Source organism: Musca autumnalis, unplaced genomic scaffold (assembly GCF_047663935.1).
Source record: "Musca autumnalis isolate F117 unplaced genomic scaffold, ASM4766393v1 scaffold_4, whole genome shotgun sequence".
NCBI classification, from domain to species: domain Eukaryota; kingdom Metazoa; phylum Arthropoda; class Insecta; order Diptera; family Muscidae; genus Musca; species Musca autumnalis.
In genome coordinates this window covers 245,628,692-245,639,410 of record NW_027411977.1, presented here as the reverse complement: position 1 = coordinate 245,639,410, position 10,719 = coordinate 245,628,692, and positions in this window count along the sequence as shown.

Below are 10,719 nucleotides of genomic sequence, written 5' to 3'. Positions count from 1 at the left end.
TGAGCCTTCTCGGTCCACTCCTTTGGGTACTTCCCCCACAAAGGCTTAAAACTTTTCGCTAAAATGGTGCGCACGATAACAATAACCGATTTGGTCCATACTTTAGGCACCGTAATATTTCTACGAGGCATAGAACAGGTTAGAATATAGACTACATATGTCAATTCCTTCCGATACCTCCCATACAAAATTTCGGAAAAGTGCAGTTTTCATGCAACAGGTTGCACTAAAGGCCCATATTACAATGGTAATAGTTTTTCAGTGGCAAGTCCATACTTCTTGACAAAATCGCAAAAAAATCCTATGGCCAGCATGTGTTGTGGCTGGTGCGAACGACAACTGCCGAACCGAATACTGCGTTGGTCCACACGTTGCATATCGTAATATTTCTTCAAATATTATATGAAATTCGAAGATGGTGCTTATAGGTCCTCTCCCTCCCACAAAAGTTTGAAAATATCCGCTAAAATTGTAAGCGCAATATCTCATATGCGGAGCAACAGATTTGGTCCAAACATTGGAACTCGAAATATGTTGCCCAAAATTAGATTATGTTCAAAAGTGGCCCTATCGTTCCATTCCTTAGGTACCACTCACACAAGTGATCAACATTTTTGTTTAAGTTGAAATTTTTACTGTTTACAGCGATATTATGTTTTGGTGGGCGAGTCCATGTTTCCTGATATAATGGTCCTATCGAGAGGAATGACTCCCAGAATAAGACACACTTCCAAAATGGACTATGTCGGTCCATTCCTTTAGGCATTTCCCCCGCAAAACCTTTGAGATTTTAACCTAATCCATATCTTTGTCGGCGATTTCAAACACCCAAAATTGTAAATAACCTCTAAATATAAACGATTAGGTATTTCAATTCATACAGGCTGAGGGTATACCTCTTTCGGCAAAGCCGACTGATACTTTTTTACTTGTTGTATTAAATTTTTGTATATAATTGATAGAAACAATTTTCCCAAAAATGCGGTAAACATGTTTGTTAATCAAAAAAATCTTCTTTAGTTCAAAATTAAGCCCAAACAAGGCAAAGTTTGTTGTTGTTTTTAATGCATAGAGAAATAGAAAACAACAACATTTACCTTGTTTGGGTTTAATTTTGAAAACTAAAGAAGATTTTTTGATTAAAAAACATGTTTACTGTCCCAAAATGTAGGCAACATTCTATTCATGTTTGCAATGCACCTAAGGTTATGCTAAACTTTTTTTTCACAACAATACTTTTGGAAATTTCATTTCTTATGCCAATAGTTTAAGACTGCAAGAAACAAGAAAAAACCCCTAGCCAAAGGTTAGAGCATTGATCCGACAAACTATTTTTCATTAACAGGGATTTTAAAAGACCTGCCTGCTTGCCCATTAGTGGGTTACCACAATGAATAAAAGGCTTCATTATGAAGAACAACAGCAAGGAATTAAGGTGAAGGAAAGAGGTTTGTGAGTATTATTCTAATGGGTTAGATTTGTTATGTGGTCGTCATGCAACAGAGGCAACATTTTGTTTGAGTGAGCTTGCTAGCATTTTTTTGCTTAAGTGAGGGAGTATTAAATTAAATTGGGGTCATGGGAGAATGGGAAATACCACATTATAACATTAAGAAACAAACCTCAGGTCTTTTTATAAATTAACTCCCCACTCTAGGTTTAGAATGATTTATTTAAATTTACTCTCCAAAATTATGGAATTTTTTAACTTAACTAAATAAACAATTTAAACGATTTTAAAGACATTCACTTCTCCTCTAAATCTAGAATCGTATAAAAAACTGGTGTATGGGAAATAACACATCATAACATTAAGAGGGCTGCAAGAAAGATATCTGGCCTAGGCAACACCGCGTGTTGTCAAGAGCCATTCGAAATGTTTTTGGAAAGCTTAACAGTTTTAACCCTAAATGTACCCAGGACAGTTTGTCATATGACCATGTGTTGTGTTGTTTACAGTTACTTGAAAATATGACTTTGCGAAAAACATGGAATTTAATTGTGAACATTTTGTCCGATAATTTTTCACAATTTTCGACGTGGATAATCACAGCAAGAGTGCATCGCTCAAATTAACTCTTTCTATGTCGATAAAGGATCATCCTATAGCACTACGAAAAACTGGTTTAATGATTCCTGTCGTGGCCGACACTCGCCAAAAACGAAGGTCGCGAGGGTCGTCCAAAAACGGCCGTTGTGCCAGAAAAAAAAATTAAGACGTGTGTGAACGCATAATGCAATATCGCCATGTTATATACCGTGAGATTGAGACATTCTTGGACATTTCTTCCGCCAACTAACATTTGATATTGTTTGAACAAATGATTTTTTCTCGTTGGATCCGGCATAATTGGACAATCACCCAAATAAAGGTTCTTGTGTATTGGTGCAATGAAATTGCGAATAAAAAAAGATCGCGGTGCTTCAATCGACGTTTGTAAGATCGCCACAAACGGCGAATCGTGGATCTATGCTTAGGTGCCTGAAACAAAACACGAATCGACCATTTATGTCTTCGAAAGCGAGCCAAATCCAACGAAAGTTATTCATGTAAGAAACACTTCGAAACAAATGGGCGCTGTTTCTTCGGCAAAACTGACCGTGTGGTGAGTTTACGGCTTCAGAAATGTAGGACTGTTAGTTCTGAGTGGTACACTACAATCTGTTTGCCTGACGTCTCCTGAGAAATTGTAAAAACAAACAAAAGAAGACGCATCATTTTAAATCATGACAATGCTAGCTCTCAAACGTCGATTCAAAGCAGGGCCTGTTTGACCAGAAAAAACCTAGAATTGATGGATCATCCGCCGTGGTTATTTGACATTCGCCGCAATTTGTTGAATATTTGCCCCGTGGAGCTAAGAGGGATTTAAGTTTTCAGGAAAAGGAAGCATTATCAAATTGAAAAAAAATGAAGCTAACTAGGGACACAATGACTTAATTTGATTCCAACATATCAAGAAAAAAGCGTGGTCAATGATTTTCATCGCCAGAAGATGCTGTTGAAGCATTCAAAAACCATGTTTGGGAGGTGTCTCAATAGGAGTGGAAAAAGTGATTGAACAGGAACCAAACCTCAAGTAGTTTTGAACTCTCCAAAATTATGGAATTTTTTAACTTAAGATTAAATTAAAAATTTTAAACGATTTTAAAGACTTAATTTATTTAAATTCTCCTCTAAACTCTTAAAGCATCCCCATCATGAGATTGTGTGTCATTTAATATCTCCTATTTCTCACTCAGATTGAATTTAACTTCAATTTTGATTTGCTTTTAAATCGTTGAAATCTTATTTAACTCCTTGCCGAATGCTTTATGTTGTGAACAGTTGTTTTCTTCTGCAGTCTACAGTTAATGACACTTGAATCCTTTAAATATTTAAAATTGACATGAAAGGAAGTATTTCTGCTTCTAATAAGCTTTTCCTTGTAAGTCCTTAAAGAACACAAAAAAAAAACCTTCCTAGAGAAATATTTCAACATCTTTTCCTTCACCTCCACACATTTCAAATGCTGTAGCAGCAGCAGTAACAACAGCTACAACAACATCCATTGCCAACATGAATCCAGAAACAAGTTATGTTTTTATTTCTATTTAAAAGAACGTCGAGGAGTTTCTGTCACGACAGTGTCAAGGAAATTCAGTAATCTTGTTGTACATGACACAAAGAGAAAAACAAAAAAAAAAAAAAACTGAACTGAACTGAATGGGAAAACACGGGTTGGCATAAAACAAGGAAACCAAACGTGCTACAACACGAAGCAGAAGAACGAATATCATAACTGGGTTAAATGTCACGACATAAATGTCTATAGTGATACACAATAAAAATGTTTACGAACAGCCAGCAGCTTGTTAGTGACAATAAAAATGGCATAAACATTGGAAAACATTTATCTTGTTTTCATTTTTTCTTTGTTCACTAAGAAAACTAAAATAAAACATGGCAGATAATCTAAATAAGACTTAAATTCAAAACCAGCATAAAACTTCATTGATATCAAAGTTTTCCACTTAAATTTAAAAAAACTAACAATCTAATCTTGATGGAATAAAATTCTTTCACCAATTCTTCCAACATTGAAATAATCCTTTTATCCATGTCCCCATGGTGACCGCCACCGTTAAAGAAAACTTTAAATACCAACAAAAACAAACAACTTTAATTAAATCACATTTTCTTAATAAATACTGACGTTGCCACAGAAAAATTTTCCAAGAGATTTCATTTCCTCGTCTTTATTAATACAAATTCTTTACAGAAAACCACAATTCTATTAGAAATTCCACAATCATTAAATAAAGTGACTAATAGAGTGTGCCATTGCCGCAATCACCTCAAAATCTATTTGAGAATTACCCAAAAATTCTTTAGTACTGCTGCACGTGGCATATTTCTTTCGTCAAAACATTAAGGCATTAAAATGCCAGCGAATAATTGGATATAAATTGTTTGTGGTTATTTGACATTCGCCGCAATTTGTTGAGTATTTGCACGTGGAGCTAAGAGGGATTTAAGTTTTCAGAAAAAGGAAGCATTATCAAATTGAAAAAAATGAAGCTAACGAATAGCAAAACCACCTTTCGCAATTGGGACCGGTAAAGTCTTAAAGTATTACAGGACGTAGTTACAGCAAAAGATTACGCACAATATAATACCGGTCATAATCTGCCCGATATGACATATGACAAACCTCAAAATAAAAGTTTTCTTCTCCAGATTCACTTAGGTTGATGGACGCAGTACAATAAGCCGTATTTAAGTAACGTTTACTTACAGCAATCTTATTCGCCCAAGACAAATACATACGACAAAGCGGACAAGGCAACACATGGAGTGTTTAAGTGTTGATTTTGCGACAATCTATGAAGAAAATTAATTTGGTGTCCAAATTGGTCGCAGATCTATGGTGGACGAACCTCTGCCCCAAATTTTTGGCCTCTACTTAAACCGCAAACCGAGCAAATTTTTCACGTTTTGGTACCAAAAAATTTGTTCGCCATAGTCCATATTCGGACCTTATGTTTGTTTGGAAAATCTCGAAATAGTGGTCAACCAGCACTCAAACTGCCTCCAACAAATATTTTTGCATTTTTTTGTGCAGAGAAGGAAGTTGGTAATCGATTTGAAACCTGTATATTAAACTCGAATGTTATCAAAAGTATTTTTGTTGTTATAGCAACGCAAATTTGTTTCTTCGTATATTTTTTTCAGTTCTCTAGTTCTGGTTCCTCTGTATCCATAGTGCTGCAACCTTTATCGGCTGCTTCCATAAAGAATCAGGAAACACGCAGTGTCGCCAGGCGTCATTTGTTTTTTTTCTTTTTTTTTTTGGAAAGTTTGACAGTTTTTTGTCTAAGCGTATTCAAGACAGTTTGACATAGGACCATGTTTTGGGTTGTTTGCAGTGACTTGAGAAAATCACGTTGCAAAAAAAAAAAATATGGAATTTACTTGTGAACATTTTCGTCCGACAATTTTTCACAATTTTCGACGTGGATTATCAAAGAAAGAGTGCATCGATCAAATTAAATCTTTGTGTGTCGATAAAGGGCCATCCTATAGCACTTTGGAAAACTGGTTTAATGAATTCAATCGTGGCCGACACTCGCCAAAAAAACGAAGTTCGTGAGGGACATCAAAAATAGCCGTTGTGCCAAAAAAAATTAAGCCGTGTGTAAACGGATAATGCAAGATCTCCATATTATATACCGTGAAGTGAGGCAACTGGATCGTTCGGATTTTAAGTATGCTAAAATCACTCGTGTGCCACCGTGGTGCAATGGTATGTACACCCGCCTTGCACACATAAGTTCGTGGGTTCGATTCCCCGGCCAGGCAACATCAAAACACTTTTCAACGGTGCCAAAATACCCCTCAGTAATGTTGGCGACATTTCCTGAGTATTTCAGCCATGTAAAACTTCTCTACAAAAGTGGTGTCTTAGACACGCCGTTCGGACTCGGCGATAAACTGTAGGTCCCATATCATTGACCTAATATGAATCGGGGTGCACTCATTGATATGAGAGAAGTCTCCCTTGTCCCTAATGGGATGTTTGTGGAACAATTATATATAAAATCACTCGTGTATGCCGAGGCAGCTGACGATCTTCTGTTGCGATGGACCAGTAAAAAAATAGAGGTTAAACAGTTCCGGAGATATTACCCCGCCTTGGGAAATTCCATGTTTCACTCAATGGGTGTTGGACTTCTTATTTCTGAATTCTACAAACAACTGTTTTCATAAGTGTTCATCAGTCATTTCAGATGATGCCGGCAGGGTTATTTACAGCTTTTAGGTCATTGTCACAGGACGTAGGGGATGAAAGATACCAAGGAACGGTCCTGACCGGCTTTAACATAGTAAAGACCAGGATTTATCTTGGCCCCTCTCTCATCTCAAGTGGACACTGACCTAATATGTGCAGCGCGTTCACCCATAAGAACGTTAAAAACTTGGGTTTGGGCGTCGGGCAAGTCTCGGAAATTCAGTCTACATAGTGAAACATCAGACAATGGAATGAGGCTGATAGATTTCGCAGCGACAAAAAACATGGTAGTTAGCAGTACCAGATTTAAGCATCTCGATATTCATAAGGGCACTTGGCTGTCTCCAGACCAAAGAACAATAAATCAAATTGATCACGTTGTGATAGATGGAAGACATTCATCGAGCGTGTTGGATGTACGATCGTTCCGAGGAGCAAACATAGATTCGGAGCATTACCTCGTTGCAGCAAAGGTACGTACCCATCTAAACGTTGCAAATAAAGCACGGACAGACACAACACGAAAGTTGGACATCGCCAAGCTGTAAACAGAACAGATAGCCACAGCATATTCCACACAACTTAATGAAAGCACTTCTCGTTCCGATAACATATCAGCACAATGGCAAAATATTGCCCACTCCATGCAAACAGCGGCAAAACCAGTACTTGGATACCAGAGACCTCCACCAAAGAATCCATGGTATGACCAGGAGTGCCGTGCTGCTACCGAAGAAAAAATGTGGCATATAGGGCTACTTTACAATCAGTAGCAACGCGTAGCGCACGAGAGAGGTATCGGGAGAAAAGGAGAGAGGAGAAACCTCTTTTCCGCAGGAAAAAGAGAGAGGTGGAAAAGAGGGAGTGTGAACAAATAGAGATGTACAGGAGACAGAACGAAGTCCGAAAATTCTACCAAAGAGTGAAGCATCAAACTGATGGCTTTGGTACAGGCATATCCTCCTGTAGAGACCAACAAGGTAATTTGGTAACTGATACAGATAGTGTGCTCAGAATATGGAAAGAACATTTTTCCAAACTTTTGGTATCCGATAGCAGTGAAGACGGCGAAGATACCACAGATCCAATCCCAGAAGATGGTATTGAATGTATACCGTCCAGCCAAGATGAGGTAAGGACAGCAATAAACCGGCTGAAGAATAATAAGGCGGGAGCAGATGGTCTACCAGCCGAGCTGTTCAAAACCGTAGGCGTCACGCTGATAAGGTGTATGCATCAGCCATTTAGCAACATCTGGCAGGAAGAACGCGTACCCGACGATTTGAACGTGAGCTTCCTACGTCCAGTTCACAAGAAGGGTGATAAGACTGTGTGCTCCAATTACAGGGGCATACGCCTGCTACCTATTGCATATAAGATAGTATCTGGCATATTGTGTGAGAGACTAAAGCCTATGGTCAATGAAAGTATTGGACCCTATCAGTGCGGCTTTAGACCTGGCAAATCCACCATTGATCTGATATTTACCTTGAGACAAATCCTGGAAAAGACCCAAGAAATGCAGATCGACACCTTCCATCTTTTCGTCGGTTATAAAGCAGAATTCGACAGCCCTATACGTTCAAAAGTGTTCCAAGCCATGTCTGATTTTGGTATTCCTGCAAAGCTCATTCGGCTTTGTAGAATGACATTAACTGAGACGAGATCCTCAGTTAAAATAGGAAAGAACCTCTCAGAAGAGTTTATTACCAAAAGAGGTTTCAGACAAGGAGACGGCCTGTCGTGTGATCTATTCAACATCCTGCTGGAAAAGGTCATACGAGACGCGAAGGTCAAAAGAAATGGAACGATATACACGAACAGCCATATGTTACTGGCTTATGCCGACGACATTGACATCATGGGTCGATCGGTAAAGGAAGTAACTGACACCTTTGCAAAAGTCGAAAGAGAATCTGCTAAAGTTGATCTGGCAGTTAACGGCGAAAAAACCAAGTTGATGGTATCGACGCGTAATATGTCCACAAACCCCGCACCATCTGTAAATGTTGGTACCTACAATTTTGAGGTAGTAAAGGACTTCGTCTAACTCGGCACCGACATAAACACAACAAATTACATCAGTTGTGAAATACGAAGAAGAATAGTGTGGTTTAACAGATGCTACTTTGGGCTGAGTAAGCAGTTCTCGTCAAACAAAAGTAACACTTTACAAAACACTGATACTACCCGTGCTAATGTATGGTTCCGAAGCATGGGTACTTGCTCAAGCAGATAAGGCAGTGCTTGGTGTGTTCGAGAGAAAATTTCTTCGAAAGATCTACGGGCCAATCTGTGTTGACGGCGAATATCGGCGTCGTATGAACAACGAGCTGTATCAACTATACAATGACATCAATGTAGTTGAATGAATCGAGATACAACGATTGCGATGACTAGGCCATGTTATAAGAATGAGTGATGACGAACCCGCTAAAAAGGCGTATAAATACGGGCCGCATGGAGGTTCTCGCAGATCTGGAAGGCCAAAGCTTCGTTGGAGCGAACAAGTGAAACGAGATACCAGAAAGCTACATATCCCAGATTGGGAAAATACAGCAGCAAACAGAGAGGATTTGAGATTTTGTCTTAGTTCGGCTTATGGAACAAATGTTCTGTAAAAGGCCAGCTAAGTAAGTCACAGGAAGTGTGAGTTTGCCTCCGAAAAAATGTACCGTTGTAAAAAGAGTCACAGATACAATCTACTGCAAAAACTTTCAACCGACAAAACTCTTTAAACTACACCTACATTTGTGCCAAAAATTTTGAAAATTTGTGTGGGAGGTATTCAAAGGATTGGTCCGATGGACTATATACTCGATGCTGATCTATGTTTTCGGTAAATATTACCACGTGCAAAGTTTGGACACGTACATATGTTCACGTATTCGGTATTTTGAGGATTTTACCTACATTTTTTGACCGAACTATCTTTAGTTTAACATTTGAGGTTTCCTGAGGTTCCACCAAAAATGTTCAACATAGGTCCACGCTTTGGTGTGGCCCCTATATAACGGTATCTCCGGATTTTCGATATTTTGAGGATTTCAGCTACGTTTTTTGACAGAAGACCTGCAACTTAAAAGTTGTGCTCACAAAGTATATCCACCAAAAATCGTCAACATTGGTCTACGTTTTGGTTTAGCCCGGTATTTTGAGGATGTTAGCTAAATTTTTTATCAAACTACCTGTAATTTATCATTTGAAGTTCGCTGTGGCCACAAGATATCTCCACCAAAAATTGTCAACGTTCAATTTTCAACGTTCAACTTTTGGTATAGCCCCATATAACGGTACATCCCGATTTTCGGTATTTTGAGGATTTAAGTACATTTGTTGATTGTTTTGATTGGTCACAAAACATCTCCGCCAAAAATTTTCAATATATGTTCATGTTTTGTTATATCCCTCATATAAGGGTTCCTCCCGATTTTCGGATTTTGAGGATTTAACTACATTTTTTAACCGAACTGCCTGTAATTTAACATTTGAGGTTGCCTGTGGTCACAAAATATATCCACCTAAAAATGCCAGTATGGGTCCATGTTTTGGTATAGCCCGGTCACCTATAAAGGTAACTCCCGGTTTCCGATATTTTGAGGATATGAACTACATTTTTAAACCGAATTTTCTCTTTTTTGGTATTTGAGGTTTGAAAATTGTCAATATAGGTCCATGTTTTTGGTATAGCCACCATCCCCGATTTTAGGTTTGCTGAAGAGTTTAGCTACATTTGTTGCCCGAACTATCTGCAATACGACACTTAGGGTTCCCAGTGGCCACAAAACTTTTCCACCAAAATTTGTCAACAAGTGTTCACCCTTTTTATAGCCCTATATAAAGGTGCCATCCTATTGCAGACATTTTCAGTTCATGTTTTACCACAAAATATCTTTACCTAAAATTGTGGACAGGAAAGAAAATAATTATTCCATTTTAGTTCAGAATATTTTATGGTGGAGAGTATAAAATTTTTTTTTACTTGCTTTCCTCTCAAATTTAATGACAACAGAGTCGTTAAACCTGAAGAGGATTTGAGCAAAAATTCAAAAGAGTTTCCTATGTGCGAGGTCTATTCCATTTTTCAGTAGAATTAACGATATTTTGGTTATTAATAACTTCTTTCGTTTCTGCTACAGAAACAAAAATCGAAAAGGAACATGTTTTCTATTGAATAATCAAAAATAATTCTAAAATTCACAAAAAGAAACAGATTCCAGTACTCAATTGAACTAGGTACCTTGAATTTAGGTATAAAAATCTTAATATTACTAAAACAAAATACGTTTGGGATAATATTCGTTTTTAACTTCAACTGATATTGTGCTATATCTATGGCATAAAAAATTTAAGTTAAGCATGACAAATTTCTAACATTAACCCACCACAACCCTATCATGGCGTATCCGCCCCACCCCTTACATATTTCGTATTATTAATATATTGG